Source organism: Xyrauchen texanus, chromosome 5 (assembly GCF_025860055.1).
Source record: "Xyrauchen texanus isolate HMW12.3.18 chromosome 5, RBS_HiC_50CHRs, whole genome shotgun sequence".
In the NCBI taxonomy this organism is placed as follows: Eukaryota; Metazoa; Chordata; class Actinopteri; order Cypriniformes; family Catostomidae; genus Xyrauchen; species Xyrauchen texanus.
Window position 1 is genome coordinate 44,692,224 of NC_068280.1, and position 21,629 is coordinate 44,713,852.

Here is a 21,629-nt window from a genome sequence, read left to right on the forward strand (position 1 = left end):
GATTATTATGATTTGTTTCCTTCCCAGCCAAAATACAGGATGAAGTAATTAACAAGCAATAAGAGACAAACTCTTGGCCAGGGAAAACTGTAAACCTGCTTTTGTACGTATTGGATTTAGAGGGATTTTCTGTATGAATATTGCAAGATGAGTGTGTGTTTAATTTGTCCATTACCTTCAAATAGTTCTTCCAAACATTCCTAATTTGGAAGCATCTGTTGAAAAAGCTTTTGGCATTTAAACCAGCTTTCATGCACTTCATTTTAACCATTAGCCTTTCTCACTGCTGCAGTGTTTGTGTTGAATGAACGTTACTATTTATCATTGTCTTGCACTGCTCTAGCTAGAAAGGTTTATGAACTACAAACAATTCCAACAACTTATTTTTGGAAACATATTAGCAGAATATTGTTGTGAAATCTTTCACTGTTTTAGAATATCATTGTTTAGCCTACCACAAAAACGTCTATATTCCCTCTTGGAAAGATTTCGCAAGAAAGAAATAATGTAGTTTCTCTCTTTGTTGGAATAATTTCACTAGATTTTATAAACCTTAATCCGGGTAGACTGCATTATTAAGTCAATTAAAAAAACATGATCTCATGGGAAATTGGTATGTTGCTGTACCCTGAAATCGACCCCATATATTAGAATTACTGACAAGCAGTGAGCACAGACCGATTTCAACTTTCGACCAACTGCCGCAAATTTACAATACGATCAACAAGGCTTTGAGGGATAGATATTTTTTAAGTAGTTTGTTCCAAGGATGGATTAAGAATTGAGAGGCCCATGGGCCAGTACACCATGGAGGCCACCCATAACCTGTCACGTGACTATGTTCACTTTTTTGTGCTACAGAACGCTTGCAAGATTTGGTTGGATTTTTCAAATTGATGGAAGAAAAGTTTGGAGCAATGTCTTACACGGCCAGTTATATGAACTTTATAATAATGAACCGATCCAAAATCATGCATTATTTATAGGGATGTGCATGGTATTCAAATAGCAAAATCACTCTTCGGTTATTCTGCACATGCTTTGAGGTCTTCACCCCGATCTGAGTCCGATGGTACCCGACAAACCAACAGGTTTTGGGCCAGGTTCTGGTCAGTTTTTCGAGTAGGCTATATGGCCAGTTACTGGCTGTTCACTCGTGCGTCAAGGGCATGTAAACACGCATTGGACAGACATCTTTGATTGTTGTGCCACAACTCACTGTAAAGTTTAAAAGAACTTTAATATTTATTAACGCATCTCAAGACACCTGCGTTCTGTTTTACAATCGTTGGGCGTAGAAGTCCTATATTCCGTAGCGTTCGCTGCCTCATGGAAAATGAACCTGCCTGGGCAGAATTACACATTTTCCATTGATTAAGAATAGGCCTACTATGTTGCAGGTAGTGACAGCGATACATTTTGTTTGAATTTAATGTGATTTTATCATTTGAAGATAAGATTTTGTATTGTGCTATTAAGGCTCATAGGTCACTTTGCACTTTATTCCCTGCTATCTGAGTTTGTGTTTGAGGCATGGCAATAAACATCTTTATTCCTGACAAATAACACAGTAACCGTTCGTAAACTCTCGCGGTTAACCAAATATTACCGTACACATATTTGGAGTATTTCTCTTCCTTTCTCTTTATCATTAAACATTAAATGCATGCAGGACTTAAACATTTTAAAGTCCTCTTTGCTTTTGCATGAATATATATGCTTGTATGAATTTAAACCATCAGCTTTGTGCACAGCCAGGGTAAACTGCACCTTATCTTTGTGTTTGGAAGCGTTTTGTAAATCAGACGCTGTTCTATGTAGTCCTTCAAATAAACATGCTGCACTTGTGAGACACAGATTCCCTGAGCACACTCGTGTGCCTGTGCTCACGCTCCTGTAGTCCTGCACGGATTTGGCCGAACAAATGGTATTTCACATAAGGATGACATTTATGTGGATTTATAATAGATATCTCAAAATAAATAAATAATTGACTCAGAGTTCGGGCCCTTTGGGTCTAAAGGACTCTGGGCAACATTCTAATTGGCCCTGTGGTTATCTGACCCTGGTTTGTTCAATGGGCTGTACTGTTTTATTGGTGCCGATCGTTTAGCTGACGAAATATTGAAAATGCATATTTTTAGGTCCATAGATGTGGCATTACCAAACCACTATGCTCTCATATATTGTCCTTTTTTCCACATGCCTTCTTGTTTTCCAGAATAATTTATTACCACTACATAACCCCAATTCTGAAAAGTTAGGACTGTATGAAAAATGCTAATAAAAACAAAAAGGAGTGATTTGTAAATTATATTCACCCTTTGCTATATTGAAAGCACTACTCTAATCATAATATGATATTTTCATTGTTTTTTTTTAATGTAGAGTCATTTCAAATCAGATGATTGCCAGTTCCAATGTTCTACTTTCCATCTAAGGTGAGGCTGAGCCCAGAGAAGTCGACAGCACTTCTGGACCGTGTTGATTTATGGCTTCTGCTTTGCATAGTAAAGGCTTAACTTGCATCTGTGGACGCAGCGGCAAGTGGTGTTGACTAACAAAGGTTTACTGAAGTAATCCCAAGCCCAGGTTCATGATATCCATTACAGATGAATGATGTTTTTTAAGACAGTGACGTCTGAGGGATCAAAGATCATGTACATTCAGAAGTGGTTTTCGTCTTGCCCATAATGCACCATGATTTGACCATATCCCTTGAATCTTTGAACTATATTGTGCACTGTAGAGGGTGATCCTTACAATTTGTCTTTGGGGAAAATTGTTCTCAAAGTGCTTGATTATTTGCTGAAGCATATTTTGGAAAATTGACCAGTCTCGAATGATCCTTGCTTTTGAAGGACTTGGCTGTTTTTGGAGGCTTCTTATATACTATGACACGATTGCCTCACCTGTTTAACTTTCCGGTTTCACATTGCCTTGCTATTTTAACTCGCCAAATTGTCATTAGTCTTAAATTGCCCCTGTCTCAACTTGTTGTGTGTTGCAAGCATCTGATTTGAAATGACTGTACATTAAAAAAACAAATAAATACACAAGGTAAAACGTCATATAAGGTGTAGTTGTAGTGTTTTCAATTTAGAAAAGGGAGAATATAATTTACAAATCACTCCTTTTTGTTTTTATTTGCATTTTTTATACTGTCCGAACATTTTTGGAATTGGGGTTGTACAATAATTTTAAGTTATTATCAAACTTTATATAATAAATAAATGAATATTTCCAGGGCATCCGTGGGTCATTAAAAAGTATTAAAATGTAATAAATACATTTGGTGAAAATAAGGCCATTAAAAAGTCTAAAATGACATTTCCAGAGGTATAAAAAACTTTTTTTTTTAACATTGGGTCGTAATTGTGAAGAAAAACCTTATGAATTAACACTTTCCCCTCTTGCAGATAACCTATCAGAGAACAGAGTGGATGTGCTGTTTTTAATTGAAGTGTGTGCGTTCAGTGCACAAAGGTGACTGAAGATATTCTCCATGAATTTTCTCCATTGTCAATTCAACATGAACAGACTGGGCAACTACATGAGAGAAGACCCATTTCAGTAAGTTGTTGCATATCTTTCAACTTAACCTCAGATGTTCATTAATTTTTATGTTTTGTTTTTTTTTCATGCTAAAAGTTGGGGAGTGAGAGCGTTGTGCCATGCACTGTTTGAATGACTGAGATAAAAGTAGTATCATTTGAAAGCTTAAACTAAAATTGTGTTTCTCCCAAGAAATTCAAAATAAATACATTTCACTGAAATTGTATTAATTTATTCTGTATTGTTTGTAAAATATGAAAGGGGCCCAGAGCAACCTACATTCAGGGGCCCAGAATTCCTTGCTACGGCTTTACTCATTGCAATGGAAACATCAGGCATCGCTCATTCTTATGTCGCAGAGAGCGAGATGGGACATAGACCTGGAGGAGCGAGCTGAAGAGGGTGCTGTTCCATTGGTTGTCCTGAAGGCCAAAGACAAAGCCAAGTTATTATACAAATTTAAAATCGTGACACAGTATCACAGAAAAGGAGGAGATGACAGTGTTTGACAAAATTTCAAATGAGGAACAATGTAAACATTTTAATAAACAGTGCACTTTCCACCAAAATAAAGACTCCAGGTCTGCCAAAGTAAAAGCTCCAAGTGAACGTGAAGTAAATACTACAGAAATATATTATTATTATATACAAAAACATCTAATACTCAGAATTATAATAATTCAATTTTATATTATAATTATAAACTTGACTGAGACCCACAATTATAATTAATAATAAAATAAAATCATATTCAAATGGGTTCCAAAAAACAAAAAAGTCCATCCTGTTAATTCTCCAAAATGAATGCACCACTCATACAGGTTGAATGAAGATATTTGCCAGCTTTTTCAACAATGTTCCCCAATATAGCAAAAATATAGCTCAGATAAAGCAAAACGTTTTACATGTGGCATGACAGCATATACTGTATACTTTTTATATGGTGTAGCCCAAGGAGAAACTTGTAAGTAGTGTTAATAACGCATTGTAACAGTATAAAGGACGGGCAAGGAGGAGGCGGGAACCGGCTGAACAGTAAACAAAGTTTAATGGTAAGCTTAAGCCAACATAAAACAAACTTAAACAAAAACACATGCAATGCGGCCGCATGCATCTCTCTCTCTCTTGAACTGGCACCTCTAGCTCATCTTTATCCCCTCCCGGCTGATTAGCCCAATCCAGGGCCGGCTGTGTGTCCTCACGACCCGGCCCGCCCTCATCATCGTCACACTCCTCCATCGCCCGACTCAGCCCCGGCATGACGCACTCCCCTCCCTTCCTGTAGGTGGATGGCAGCGGTTCTTCTTGCTCTCAGCAGTGGGCAGCACCCCTTCCGTCCCCAGGCAGATGGCCGTGGCTGCTCCCCTGGCGGATGGCAGGGGCGAGGACTTCGTGACAGCGCATCCCTCCTCCCTCCTTGGTTTCGGCACTACTGTAACAGTATAAAGGCAGGGCAAGCAGGTGGCGGGAACCGGATAAACAGTAAACATAAGGTTTAATGGTAAGCTTAAAACAAACACAGACACACGTGCAACGTGGCCGCTTGCGTCTCTCTCTCTATCGAGCTGCCACCTCCACCTGGCTGATTAGCCCGATCAAGGGCTGGCTGTGTGACCTCATGGCCCAGCCCCGCCCTCCTCCTCATCACACGCATGCAGGGCCATTGGTGCTTGTGTTTGACAAGAGCCTCAATGAGTACAAAAACAAATGGATTTGTATGTAAGATTTTTGGAGTGACGTCCAGTCGAGTTACCTTGGGTATAGTATGAATATAAGCAAAAGTAATTAACTTTAATAACTACTGTAGATGTCTGCATGAAAATACACACAGTAGGCATACATTATCAAACTAGCCCATTACTCTCGCATTAGCTACGTGTCGTCATTTTCAAATGTGCATTAACCTTGATAGTGAATTAAGTGAAGTACAGGTCTTTAATATTTTTGAAAAGTTCTTGGAAAGGGTATTCAAAATTATTCAATTGGATGTGCTGATACCTGCAAAATCCCTGATTTCAAGTTAAATATAATGCATCTGTGGCATGCTGTCAATTGCTGCAGGAAATATTTTGGAATGGAAAACTAGTATACAGTAATACACTTACAATGGAAGCTTAGTATTAAAGTTCTTTACATGCAATTTATCATTCATGCAGTTCTAAACTAGGAAAATAGGAGCTTTGGTCTTAATATATAAAGACCAGACCAACTACAATCTTTGCATGCTGAACTCTTCAGGAAACAGTGCAGATTTCCACAGAAATGCATTTACATTACCTGTGCCTTGTATGTTTATATAATATTTGGACTCTTTTGATAATGCTGCAGCTAACTACAATAAGCGCTACACTCAATAAATGTGGTAATCTTTGCTTAATTTAACACAATTTACCATGTTTAAATCCATTTAGCAGACAATGCAAATGAAGTCTGCCGATTTCTTCAGGGCTTGATAATGACTTTGGTACCCCAATGTCAGGCAGGTATTTGTGTATGTGTGTGTGTTGGTTAAATGCTTGCTAGCAGGTGATCCTGTAGTTAGCAGATGGTGTTTGCAACTAATGCTGGGTCCCAGCAGAGAGACCCCAGGAACACACACACACAGACACGCACACATGCACACACACAAACACACACACGTACACACACACATGTACACACAATTAGTCTGTGACTTTGTCACTTTGTGAATAGAGAAGAAAAGTTAGAAAATTAGTGAATTGACTGACTGACAGATAGACAGACAATAAAAATGCCCAAAACAATGAATCCCCCAGTTCAACTAGAGAGGAGCTTTGGAATGAAGAAAACAAGAAAGAGTGTTTCTTTAGCATGTTGTATCTGACTGTAGTCTCTGACAAAATAGACCTCAGATAGCAGACATACATCAGAGAGATGTCTTTTAAAAGCATTTCAACCCTCATAACTAGCAAAGTACATCCATGTAATGCATAGTAGAAGTGTGCAAATTTAGACACAGTAATTGAGACTTCCTTTTCTAAATGTATTAAAATCAGCTATGCTCTCTCTCTCTCTCTCTCTCTCTCTCTCTCTCTCTCTCTCTCTCACTCACTCACTCACTCACTCACTCACTCACTCACTCACTCACTCACTCACTCACTCACTCACTCACTCACTCACTCACTCTCTCTCTCTCTCTCTCTGTAATTAAGCTTTTAATTGCATAGTGTCTCTTGATTAGCTTTGGGGGATGGAGACTGGGCTTTGTGTACATTTTAGATCTATTTACAGCAGATGACACACACACACGCGCACACTCACTCAAGAATCATTTTGAGAAGTTATAGCAATTTTTTTCTGTCTGAACCCATTACAGCATTAATTTAATTTAGAGTGAGCTGCCATTAGCTCATTAACACGTCTAATTAATTCATTGACAGCGCTATTAAGATGTCTCTTTCAAAATTGGCATCTGGTGTGTTCATCTGTGTACTGTGTGTGTGTGTGTGTGTGTGTGTGTGTGTGTGTGTGTGTGTGTGTTGTGTGTGTGTGTGTGTGTGTGTGTGTGTCTGTCTGTCTAAATTTGTGTCTGATGGTTGGCAGAAGAGGTTAAGATGACAGATCAGGTGGCAAAAAATGGAAAGTGAGAGAAGGAAGGAACTGAAAGGTTTCACAGATTCATCTAATTTCCCATAATTAATATGAACCACATGAAACCTTAAGATTTTGCCAAGCAAACAGAATTATTACGTTTCTGAAGAAATGTATCATGCTGTCACAGAGTTTATTCTAATTTATTCTCACCCATTGGTCAATTTGGTACTTGTACTTGCTCTCCACCAACTAAAACAAAATAATATTCAAAGCATTACTTTCAGTGCATATTTTATTGAGAATATATACACTTCAGTTTGTTATATACTGTAGTAGAGATTGCTTCACTACACACACACACACACACACACACACACACACACACACACACACACAGAGAGAGAGAGAGAGAGAGAAAGCCATGTTTAACGGGATTAACTTCCTGCACTGGCAGGAAGCTTAGACACTCGGGAACAGGTGCCACTCACAGAGAAGCATCTGTAGGGAGCAAGTTTATGTGTGTGTGTTTTGCTCCATCACTGTGGGGACCCACCATTGTGATAGCAGGGGTGATGTCACCATGGCGATCTCAGTGCACATCACTATAGCTACTCATGTCCCTGTTCAATCTACCCTGTGTGACTGTGATACCGTTCTGCCCTGTGTGAGTGAGTGCCAAAATCTCCCCTAGTGCAACACGGTTTCTTTTAAGCAATATGGTGTAAGAGGCTATGATGTATTTGTACATTTTGGGGCAGCTAACGCAATTGTAAGAAATAATTAGTATATAAATGGAGTCTCATTTGTGATTTTTCTTTCTTATGGGTTCCTATAATACGTTTAAAATTTGTGTTATGTTATAAATATTGTGTAATTATTTATTCAGATTTTGGTAAATAGCATCTGTAAATTGTTTTGCATGATAACAGTATAATTTGATGGTGTCATCTATCATATCATATGACATAAGCAAGTAGAATTTAAAAATGATACTGCTGAAGGATCTGATTAATGTCTTGCATGATTAGTCTATGTGTCCTCACATTTATCTCGTCTCATTCTCAACTCTCTCTCTCTCTCTCTCTCTCTCTCTCTCTCTCTCTCTCTCTCTCTCTCTCTTGCTGTTTACTGTTCCTGCAAAATGAGATTTTATCACTCTACATTTTCAAACATCTGTCTGAATCGTGAAAAACAAAGCTTTGACTAATAGGTGCCAAATTGTTTTTAAACATGCAATAAAACACTGCTAATCAACTTTCCAACTGTTTTATCAAACAAATTTGGGCAGAGATGTGTAAATTATGTAAATTGGCTGTGTTAAACACAGAGTAATATGTGCAAATTGACAAAATGCCACCCCATCTTATTGTGCAAGCGTTTGTGTTCATATAGACTCCACACAAACTTTCATTACTCTTTTTCTGTCATCTTTTATAAACATAATACCTCTAATTTAAAAAAAGTTAACATGGATGTACCATAGAAGTAACATGTTTCAGTAATGGTAACAAATGATGAAATAGTGTTTACAAAGATACAGCTTGATTACCATATTCATACTGTTTAAAAACACATTCATTATATTTTATAGTAGTGCTTTAAACAACCCCCTAACACTAAGTATTGAACTTCAGTGTGTGACACGTCCCACACCGTTTGTGCTATAGACATTAATGATGGCCCAAATTGTGTGGCTAGTTGAGGAGAGGTGTGCTTTTCTTTTAATAAGAGATCACAATTACAATATTTCCCTGCTGGACAATAAAACTACTATTGATATCGTAAAAATCTGAAAATTAAAACCTAGAAAATGTAGTGTTGGTACACTGAAAAAAAAAGGGAAAGCAGCTCTATTGAAAATAGTGAACTAGTACAATTGAAATCAACTTAAACAATACATTTATGTGTGACATGAAAACAAAATTATACTGCTTAAAGTCCAAGTGTCATATGTTCAGAAAAATGCAACATTAACAGTAATATTTGATTATATAGCATCTGTAAATTTGAATAGAATATCTGACTGGTATCCTTCAACACTGAAGGATACCAGACCAAATAAGAGCAAATAATGAACAAAGAAGGTGTGAGTGTTAGATAGTGTTTGTGTTAGGGCTGTCGATTTAACGCGTTCATTCAGTGCGATTAATTTTACAAAAAATAACGTGTTAAAAAAAATTACGCAATTAATCGCATGCCATGGACCATAATAAGTAAGATTCCTGAGAAATGCAAGCTTGTAGTAAATGAAATTTCAGCTGTATGAGCAACGCACAGTTTATACAGTGAAGAAAACACTTCAGTAGTCAGAAAAACAAACATGCGTTACATTCTTGCATTCAAAACACTCGAAGGAGCGCAAATGCGATCTAAGGGATCTCAAGATGTGTTTAAAGATTGAGTATTAAACTATATTAAACATGACACAGTGACCTAAACATTTTATGTTTATGACGCAACACACCCGAGATGTTGAACATAGGTGTTCATTGACGGGCCCTTAAACAAGCCCTCATAATAAATCTCCAAATGATTGACAAATTCAGTTGTGAAATGGATTGCTGTGAATTATATGCCAATGATTGACTTATGATCAATAATATGGTAGTAAACAATACATTGTATTCTAAAGCCGCTTTTTGTATTGTCTTATTAATGATTAACTCTTCTGCTACAGGAATGTAATGCATTTTAATTATTTGAATATTTCTAAAAAATATATATAATTTTTTTATATTTAAAGACTATGTATAATCATATATTTCTATAAATATGTATAATCATTATATATTGAGATATTGTTACATGAGGGGCTTTCTCAGCAAATATTGGTATATGCGATTAATCGTGATTAATTATTTGGGACACCATGTAATTAATTTGATTAAAAATGTTATCAATTGACAGCCCTAGTTTTTGTGTATGTTTGGACTGTACTGTCTGTTTAGCACTTCATTAAACATCTCTCTCTCTCTCTCTCTCTCTCTCTCTCTCTCTCTCTCTCTCTCTCTCTCTCTCTCTACTCTCGTTGCAGCTGTAGTAATTAACCCCTCTCCCTCTTGGGTCTCATTAGTGGAGAGAAGCTCCTGTTTAAGCTGCGTATGGCAGCAATTAAATCAGATATAGACTGAATCAACATCTCTGTCTGTCTCTCTGCCTTATCCCAGCAAATGTCGTGATGGGTTTGGAAATTCCCACTTTGATGCCATTGATCTGATTTGTGTTCCATATTATTTTCATTTGAGGCCTGTCATGACCAGTGGCGGATTGGCCATCGGGAGAACAGGGACTTTTCCCGATGGGCCGGCTGGGAAAAAGGCCGAATGGGCCGCAATAAGCTGAAATGGGCTGCCGCGTTATGCAGAACGGGCCACAAAATGGCGCCACAATATGCCAAATGGCCAGTCCACCCCTGAACTAAGCAGTTAAAGGGATTTAGATCTCATGAATTAAATGAAAATTAAATCTTATATCATAAACAGTTGCTCAAGTATTTGGACACTTAACCCACACTTAGAATGTATGAATGTCTTTGCATTAGATAACAAAATATCCTTCTATTACAGTTTTTATTTTATATATTTGTAGCGCCCCCTAGGCCTATTTCCTGGTACTAAAGGGCGTGCCTGGGCTCTTAAATTAATCCCAATAAACTGTATATGTAGAATTCTTGCTGACCTCCTGTTTAAATGTCTGCTTGTGCAACTTTACTTGTGATAACTATTAAACTTTTAAACCACAACCCTGTATACTTACTTGTATGTAACTGGCTTAAACCATATTCACATGAAATATCATTTACATATTCAATCTATTACCCAATGATATCTTACACTAAATAAATACTCAGGACTCAGTTATTGAAATGTTAAATAAAAATGGAGTTTACTAAATAAATAAAATATTAAATTTACCAAAAGAATGAATTCTCAATATCAACACACAACAAAAAATAAGATACAAAATGTATCAATGAAGAAATGTGTCAATGAAGGAAAGTATTCAACAAATACTTACTTAGCTTATTGAATAAAATTAAATCACCTCAAACCTCAAGTTTGAATTAACTTCAAAATGTGAAAGAAATAAACAAAAATTACATGTACCTCAATAGCCTCAAAATGTAATAAGCTTAAAGACTTGTAGGCTAAAATACAGCACATAACACATCACTGAAACACACACGCGGGCCCACACGCACACACAAACACACACACTACCCGTGATTCACCCACCCCAGTCCTTGCCGGCAAATGAGCTAAAACTTAACAGCTAAACGTTGCAGGCCTGGAGCGTCGCTTGTGTTCGGTGTGGCCAAACAAAATGACCCCTTCACTCCCTTTGGAGCAAAAGAAACAATAATAAAAAAATACCTTAATCCCAAGTGGTGGTTCTTCCGTCGAATTACCACACCGTCACAGGTAGTCTCTCACGCTGCGATGACCAGGGGCTGACAATCACTCACGCGACAGGCATCCTCTCAGTGACGAAACGGTAACTTCAGCAAACCGTCAACAACTACAAAGTGTTCGGCTTCCAAGTTCGCAATTCAGTCCGATTTGTGTGCACAAGACCTAAACAAAGTCCAACTGGCAAATATACAACGTTTGTCACGTTCTATTTTTCAGTTTAACCTCTAAAACATGGAGCAAATCCTCGACGCAACTTCTCCTCAGCTATATTGTCTTTTTTTTTTTATATCTCCGGGTTCCGCCCTTTCACCTCACGTCACTCCATGCATACAAAAATCATATAGTAAAATATTTTGTACCACCAAACATCAAAATATTACATGTTACATTATACATTTCACTTCACCAATGAAATCCTTTAAACAAACTCTTAGAATAAATTAAACACATACTTGAAACAAACACAATTGTATATCAAACTACAACTCCCTTTATTTTTACCTAAAATGAATAGAATGGATATGAACTACAATAAATTTGTTTCTTGTGCTTACTTCTAAATTCTAATATTGTATAACTTTAAAATAATTTCAATCTAATTTATTTAGCACTTAGTTAACTTAAATGCTTTTTAGCACTGTGCTACACCCTCCCCTTCTGAAAACTAGCATGTCCTCATGCGCTATATTTAGACAGGAATACATCCTCTTCTTTCTGGGCAAGGATTAGCAAGAGAGCATCTAAAACATTGGGCCATGGGATGACACCAAAGTGTTTTGCACTTCCTCTTCTCAGGCTCTTGACTTATATGAACCACAGTAAGGGGCCTATTGACTGGCTTCCCGGCTCATCATATGTAAAGCGTGTCACAGGTTTTACCTGTCTTTTCGGACGTCTTTCACAGGTAAGTTCTTCCACAGGCACTTCATCTTCAACCACTTCACACTCAGCAGGACGTTCTCCCCTTCAGACGCTGAGGCGTCCACAGGGTCTGGTTGTGGTTGTAGACTACTTCCAGCGTCATCATCCACAGGTGTTTCTCCAGCTTCTCCAACTTCTTGAGCATGGCTTTGCTTCAAGTCATCAGACACTGGGGTACTCTCAGGTAGGATTTCTCTCTCAGGAACAGCAGAAGGTATCCATCTGAACAGTTCGCTCACATCACCTCTCAGAGGGAAATACGACCCATTATGTTCCTCATCAGATGAGGACCCTTCAAATTCATCTTCAGCATTCATTTCTCTGACTTCCTCATTCCTTGTTTCCTTTCTTACCCGTTTCTGATTTGTTTGGGTTCTGGTCACAGGACAATGAGGGGTCTTTTTGCTCTCTTCGGGGGTTGGCAACCTCACAGACTCTCCTATGGTTAACAGGTGGTCTCTATGAAGTGTCCGTATACCTCCCATTCCTCTTTCAGGTTTCAATCTGTAAACAGGTAAGTCTGGCAATTTCTTCACAACAATGTATGGCAATGGATTCCACCTATCCTGTAACTTGTGTTTTCCTGTCAATCCCAGATTCTTTATCAACACTCTGTCTCCTTGTTCCAGAGTATGATGTCTCACTCTTCTGTCGAAGTTTTTCTTGTTTCTATCATGGTTCTTTTGCGAAGCTTCGGATGCAAGTTTGTACGCATTCTGCAGTTCTTTTTTCATGCTCTCCACATACTGCTGGTACTTCACTGCATCCTTCCCATCAGCAGAAGTGTTAAAGCATACATCAATGGGCAAGCGGGCTTCTCTTCCAAACATGAGTAAGTATGGCGAATAGCCAGTAGCCTCATTCTTCGTACAGTTGTACGCGTGGACTAGTTGACTGATGCTCTGACTCCATTGTGACCTTTTTGCAGGATCCAAAGTTGCTAGCATCGACAGTAGCGTCCTGTTGAATCTTTCTGGTTGTGCATCACCTTGCGGGTGGTAAGGTGAGGTTCGAGACTTACGGATGCCTAACATCACCAAAAGGTCTTTGATAAGGCGACTTTCGAAGTCTCGCCCCTGATCGGAATGGATTCGCGAAGGTAATCCATAATGCACAAAGAATTTCTCAAACAGGGTCTTGGCTACAGTTATAGCTTTTTGATCTTTGCACGGGAAAGCTTGGGCGTAGCGGGTGAAATGATCGGTTACGACCAACACATTTGCGATCCCTCGGGAGTCTGGCTCAATAGACAAGAAGTCTATACAAACTAAGTCAAGTGGACCTGTACTTGTGATTTGACCCAATGGAGCAGCTCGTTGCGGAATTGACTTCCTTGCGATGCATCTCCCACAGTTCTTGACGTAACTCTCAATTTCAGTGTTCATTCTCGGCCAGTAGAATCGTTCCTTCAGGAGTTCAGTCGTCCGTTCAACTCCAAGGTGTCCAGTGTCATCGTGTAGGGAGCGCAGGACCATCCGACGGTATTTCTCAGGTAAGACTAACTGTTGTCTTTTGTCTCCAGACTGTTGGTTCACCACTCTGAAGAGAAGGTGATTCTTCACAGTCAGCTTGGGACTTTGTCTTTGCAGGAGCACTATGCTTGGATCTTGATTCTTGGCCATAGACTGAAACTGGCCAGTCTCGACTGCTTTCTTTACTGCACCTATGACTGAATCTTGTTCTTGAGCTCTTCTCAACTCATGGTGGCTCAATTGTTCCAAGTCGCTTATCTCCAACTGTGTCGGACAGGCATAGACGCTAGGAACACTCTTGGAATTGGCTCCTAATTGATCTATAAGTCTGTGTGACCCAGTTTTCAGGTATGGAGTGGTTATTTGGCAGATGGCTTTAACTCCAGGGAGAGATATCTCATCCCAGTCAGGTGACACTTCAGTGGATGGTAACTGACGTGAGAGCAGATCAGCATCAATATTGTGTCGACCTGGTCTGTATTGGACTTTGAAATCATAGGTGGCAAGAGCTGACAACCACCTATGTCCAGTTGCATTGAGCTTGGCCGTTGTTAGGACGTATGTGAGTGGGTTATTATCTGTTCTCACTGTGAACTTAGCCCCATAAAGATAATCATGAAACTTGTCCACGATCGCCCATTTCAATGCGAGAAATTCCAATTGATGAATGGGATAGCGCTGCTCAGGGGCACTGAGTTTGCGGCTTGCAAAAGCAACAGGCCTCAGACCATCAGGATATTCTTGATTGAGGACGGCGCCTAAACCATTCAGACTTGCATCCACATGAAGTACATATGGTTTTGATGGATCAGCAAAGGCTAGCACTGGGGCATGAGTGAGGCAGTGAATGATGTTATGAAATGCCTTGGTGCACTCTTCGTCCCAGCGCTCCCCAAAAGGCTCTCCTTCTTTGAAGTAATACTTCTTCTCTTGGGCAACCTTGTGCCTATTCTTAGGAGGGTAACCCTTTGTGAGCTCAGTGAGTGGTCGAACTATGGCCGAGTAGTTCTTAACAAACCTTCGGTAGTATCCGCGAGAATCCGAGAAACGATCTTAAAGATCTCAGATCTGTAGGCAACTTCCAGTTCTTGACAGCACTCACTTTCTCAGGATCGGTGGCTGTTCCTAGTGCAGAAACTATGTGTCCAACATACCTTACTTGTGGCTGACAAAACTGACACTTGTCAAGTGATATTTTCAGACCACACTCTTCAAGTCTGTCAAGCACTTTAAGTAGTCGTTCTTCATGCTCCTCTAAGGTTCGTCCGAATACAATGATGTCATCTAAATAGACAATCACCTGGAGCAGATGCATGTCACCCACAGCTCTCTCCATCAACCGTTGGAAAGTTGCCGGGCTCCAGTTATGCCTTGGGGCATCCGTTGAAATTCATAGAACCCTAGAGGACATATGAATGCTGTTTTTCTCTGTCTTCTTCAGACATGGGTATCTGGTAGTACCCACTCCGGAGGTCTAGCACAGAAAACCAACGACTACCGGACAGGCAATCCAAGGCATCATCAATCCGCGGAGTGGTGTACTGGTCAGGGATTGTTCTGTTGTTTAACGTGCGATAATCAATGCACATGCGTACACTTCCGTTCTTCTTTCTGACAATTACTATTGGTGATGCATATGGACTTCTGGATTCTTTGATGATGCCTGCTGCCAGCAGGTCTTTCAGGTGACGGCGTATGTCATCTATATCCGCTGGGGCTATGCGTCTGGATCTTTCTCTAAATGGTCTGGGGTCTGTAAGTCTTATGTGGTGCTCCACACCCTTGGCGAGACCCACATCCCACTCATCAAGAGAGAATGCATTACCTCTTTTGGATAACTTCTGACGCAGCCTTTTTCTCCAGACCTCTGGAATCGGAGATTCACCAAAGTCAAACAACGTCTCATCAAGAACCTTGGATGTAGATTTAGGTCTCTGGGCAATCATAACTGTGTCAGTGGGATACACATGAGCCAGGACGGTTCCGGCCAACATGGTGACTTCTCTCAGTGTCTCATTCCTCAGCAGTACTTTAAAACTGTTGACATTTAGCTCAGATGATGTTAGCACCACCGGCTGAACGAGCACTCCAGCAGGTAGCGTCACAGAAAGAGGTGTTTCAACCATGACAATGTCTTTTTCTATGGGTTCCCTGCATCCAACTTTGCAGACAACATATCGTTCACCTCTGGCAGGAACAGATAGAGGACCTGGACCCATCCATTTGACTTCCCCTTTGGGCTCTTCAACATCCATCTCTTGGCTATGGGAAAGTTTCACTTGTTTTGGCTGTGGTAAAATTCTGAAAGAGCAAGCCTGTGAATCTGTGGTGTCAGCATCTTTGCACAGAGCAGCTAAACGATGAAATAAGTTGGCATTTGTCCCAATGACGACAGGATTATGGTCTGGGCCACTTGGCTCGGGACAAACTAATGCTAACACGGAGATAGACTCACTCACTCCTGTAAGTGTGGCTGGAAATTCCACATCTACTACTATGTAGCCTTGATATGGGTAGCTGGAGGAGCTCAAACCCCATATCGAAAGACCAGCGATGGGGTGAATGGGAACATTGGGCAAATATTTCTTTTGCCACTTGTCAAATATTATCGTGACCTGAGATCCACTGTCCAATAAGGCATTACATGAATGGCCATTGATCTTGACGCAAATAGTGGAGGCAGGGCCTACCAAACCACTAGGAAGGTTGCTTTGAGCAGATTTGCGAACATGGCTCTTCTTGCAATAGGCATCTCTGCTCACAGTCGGATGTGGACTTGGCTCACTCTTCCCACCCTTGGCTCTCTTTAATGAACGAAGCAGCTTTCTGATCACTTCCGGGGGGTTTTCTGATTCTTGGCACTGGCTGGCGATGTGCCCATCACCACCACATCGGTAACAAAAGAAATCATCACGGCTGACTGAGGGCCTGTTTCTCTCATAAGAGCTCACAGTTTGCCGCTGAAATGTCTTTCTTCTTGGGGTTGCACTGCCCTCTACATTCATTACAGTCAGCTGTTTTTGCAATTGCTGAACTTGAGTCTTCAAGCTCTGTACTTCAGGGTCTATTCGTGCTTCAGCACTCTCAGAAGTCACCTTTGCTTTCTGTTCTGGGGCTTCAGGTAATGCCGGGCCTTGCGTGACTCTTCCAGCTTGGCACGCAGCTCCTTGACCTCAGCTTTCAATGCTTGAATCTCAGTGGGTTTTGGTGTTGGCGACACTTTAGGGATCACAGATTTCACCGTTGCGTCAAGCTTACACCGGGCCGCTTCATTTTCCTCCTCCTCACGAATCTCGTTCAGTAGTTTCAAGAAAGTAGGCGGGGACTCTTTTCTCTCTCTCAGCCTTAACTTCAGCAACATCAAGTCAGACTCTACCGCCCCACGAAGAAGTTGCTCAATTCTCACCCGATCAACTTGTGCAGGTTGTAGTCCACCTCTCTGAACTACTTTGGTCAATGACTTCTCCATTCGACGGAGAAACTCAGACAGTGCTTCACCGGAGTTCTGGCGAAGAAGTCTGAATGCAAAATACAAATCTTCACCGGACTCTGAAGTCCCAAACGCATTTTCAAGGGCAACAAGGTACTCAGATGCACTAGCATCACCATTAGACAATCTAACTGCCTTGATAATCTCAAGGGCAGGACCCTTTAAGCTTTCAACAATGCGCTTACGCTTCTCTTTTCAGCACAATCACTTTCTGCTATCATCAACTTAGCTTGCTCTATCCAATTCTCCATGGTTTCCTCTCCGCCGGAGTAGGCACCACACCGGAGAACACACGCAGTCGCTTGTAAGCAGTGGAATCACTAGAACGCTTGGTTGTCTTTTCCAAGAGCTCACCAACTGCCCGAATTACTGCTTCAGGAGAACTAGTAGGGAGAGGGAAAGCAACGCTTGAACATCAGTCATGGATTTACCTTCATCTTGTAGAAGCTTTCTGAGTTTTGCAGAGAAATCATCAGGGGCAGGCTCTTTGTCTCTGACGACCACAATCTTCCATGCAGGATCACCATCCTTAGGTAATACATCAGCAGGAACCCGAGAAGGATCAATCTTTTCACGACATTCACACAGCACCAGCAAACTTGTTTTAGCCGGACCTTCTTTCGAAGAACGAACACGTACTCTGCCAAATATTTTCACAGTTTCCATTGTGCTCTCAATAAAGGCTATATCAACATCAGCTGGAACATCCAACAACAACAATGCATGATCGGGCTGAACCAATGCATCATTACACCAATCCAGCAGCTCTTGTTGCAAAGCAGAACTGTTTCCTAATTCCATTTTTTTTCTTCACACTCCAGATCAAAGACAGCAATGTAAGTTCAACTTAGCGCTCTCTGGAGCATCATCAACGTTAACAGGAAGGAAATTACAGCAAAAATCATCCCAGCGGTGCCTCCAATTTGTGTAGCGCCCCCTAGGCCTATTTCCTGGTACTAAAGGGCGTGCCTGGGCTCTTAAATTAATCCCAATAAACTGTATATGTAGAATTCTTGCTGACCTCCTGTTTAAATGTCTGCTTGTGCAACTTTACTTGTGATAACTATTAAACTTTTAAACCACAACCCTGTATACTTACTTGTATGTAACTGACTTAAACCATATTCACATGAAATATCATTTACATATTCAATCTATTACCCAATGATATCTTACACTAAATAAATACTCAGGACTCAGTTATTGAAATGTTAAATAAAAATGGAGTTTACTAAATAAATAAAATATTAAATTTACCAAAAGAATGAATTCTCAATATCAACACACAACAAAAATAAGATACAAAATGTATCAATGAAGAAATGTGTCAATGAAGGAAAGTATTCAACAAATACTTACTTAGCTTATTGAATAAAATTAAATCACCTCAAACCTCAAGTTTGAATTAACTTCAAAATGTGAAAGAAATAAACAAAAATTACATGTACCTCAATAGCCTCAAAATGTAATAAGCTTAAAGACTTGTAGGCTAAAATACAGCACATAACACATCACTGAAACACACACGCGGGCCCACACGCACACACAAACACACACACTACCCGTGATTCACCCACCCCAGTCCTTGCCGGCAAATGAGCTAAAACTTAACAGCTAAACGTTGCAGGCCTGGAGCTGCCGCTTGTGTTCGGTGTGGCCAAACAAAATGACCCCTTCACTCCCTTTGGAGCAAAAGAAACAATAATAAAAAAAATACCTTAATCCCAAGTGGTGGTTCTTCCGTCGAATTACCACACCGTCACAGGTAGTCTCTCACGCGCGATGACCAGGGGCTGACAATCACTCACGCGACAGGCATCCTCTCAGTGACGAAACGGTAACTTCAGCAAACCGTCAACAACTACAAAGTGTTCGGCTTCCAAGTTCGCAATTCAGTCCGATTTGTGTGCACAAGACCTAAACAAAGTCCAACTGGCAAATATACAACGTTTGTCACGTTCTATTTTTCAGTTTAACCTCTAAAACATGGAGCAAATCCTCGACGCAACTTCTCCTCAGCTATATTGTCTTTTTTTTTTTTATATCTCCGGGTTCCGCCCTTTCACCTCACGTCACTCCATGCATACAAAAATCATATAGTAAAATATTTTGTACCACCAAACATCAAAATATTACATGTTACATTATACATTTCACTTCACCAATGAAATCCTTTAAACAAACTCTTAGAATAAATTAAACACATACTTGAAACAAACACAATTGTATATCAAACTACAACTCCCTTTATTTTTACCTAAAATGAATAGAATGGATATGAACTACAATAAATTTGTTTCTTGTGCTTACTTCTAAATTCTAATATTGTATAACTTTAAAATAATTTCAATCTAATTTATTTAGCACTTAGTTAACTTAAATGCTTTTTAGCACTGTGCTACATATTTTTTTGCAGTTAGTTTTACCAAGGTCATTTTTAGTGGATTTATGAAGTTTGACAACCAGAAAATGTCTACATACTATTTGTCCAAATTGTTTAACAGTATACCTCTTGTTTTATCAATTCAATCTATCAAACTTGTTTTTATGAAGTATTTTATACATGTCCAATTAGTTCAACGTGATCTCATGATAATTTTTATGTATTCTTACGTAAATTTGTTCTAGCAAACGTATATTCTCATACGTTGCATATACACCAAAATGTACAATATTGACGTATTGACAGCATCTAAACGTCATCATTTTAAATATTAACACCTATAGAAACTTTCAAATGTTTACGTGCACTGTTTGAATTGATTACTATTGAATAATTCATAGTTTTAATCAGTTAATTACATTTAATTTATTTATAATCAGTGAGACTAGATAAATGCCATCACCTTTATTTAATGCACTTGACATTATAATATGACATTTTAATGGTTTCATTCAATTCTGTGTGATTTCTACTGCCCTATCCACCATTCCTGAACGTGGAAGTATTCCACGATTCGACTGTTTTATATTTCTGGTCTCCAGTGTTTTCACTCACATCAGTGTATATTCTTAGCAGGTAATGTAATGTTTAAGTGGGTATTTGCTGTCTTTTTCTGCATATCACTGCACCGCTTTGTGGTCCGTTCTGGCTCATTTTAGCTTATCGTGGCCCATTCGGCCTATTTCGCGGCCGACCCACCGGCCCACTCGGTTCTCCCGATGGCCAGTCCACCCTTGATCGGCCCCAAAGTGAGTCAGCCCACCAGGAACTTTTTTTTTTTTTGCCTGGTATGCCAGATTACCAGTCAAGCTTGTCCACTGCGTCTTCAGTGGCTCTGATGCCGGGAGTACATTTCACTTTTACAGCCAACAACAGAACACTTATGACGCTTATGAAGCTGAGACATAATTTTTCTCACTGTATCTGCTCCAGCACTGAAAAGAAATGGCAGAATGTGTGTGCATCACTCAGGGAAGGAGGGTGGAGTCCGTCACCAGTAGTGGTCGAGGCCTGCTCTAAAATGAGGTTACAGGTCTCAGGATGCTTCACTGTTGGCACGACAGGACTCATGGTAGCGTTCACCTTTTCTTCTCTGGACTATCGATTTTCCAGATGTCCCAAACATTCGGAAGGGGGCTTCATCAGAGAAAATCTTCTGCTGTTCAATCTTTGTACTTCCTGCAGGATTTCAGTCTGTCCTTGATGTTTTTCTTGGAGAGAAGTGGCTTCTTTGCCGCCCTTCTTGACACCATGCCATTGTCCAAAAGTCTTCGCCTCACTGTGCGTGCAGATGTACTCACACAACCTACTGCCAATATTGAGCAAACTCTGCACTGGTGGTGACACAATTCCATAGCTGACTCCTCAGGAGGAGATAGTCCTGGCGTTTGCTGGACACTCTGTGACGTCCTGAAGCCTTCTTCACTGCAGTTGAGCCTCTCTCCTTGAAGTACTTGATGATCTGGTAAATGGTTCTTTCAGGTGCAATATTTTTTGCAGCAATTTCCTTGCATGTGAGGCCATTTTGACGTGAAGCAATAATGGCTGCACGTCTTTCTTTAGAGGTAACCATTGCTAACAAGAACACATTTTTATAGCAAACAGTCTGCTCTTATAATCCAATCAGAATAATAGAGTGATTTCACCTGACGAGTACTTGTTCACACATTCCCAGGTGCTGCTGATATGAATAGTGAAATTATGTTGGCTGCGCCAAGTCATTTTGCGGCAGGACCAAAAAACTGTAAAATTTGGGTTTTTGTGATAAAGTTAACTTTTTT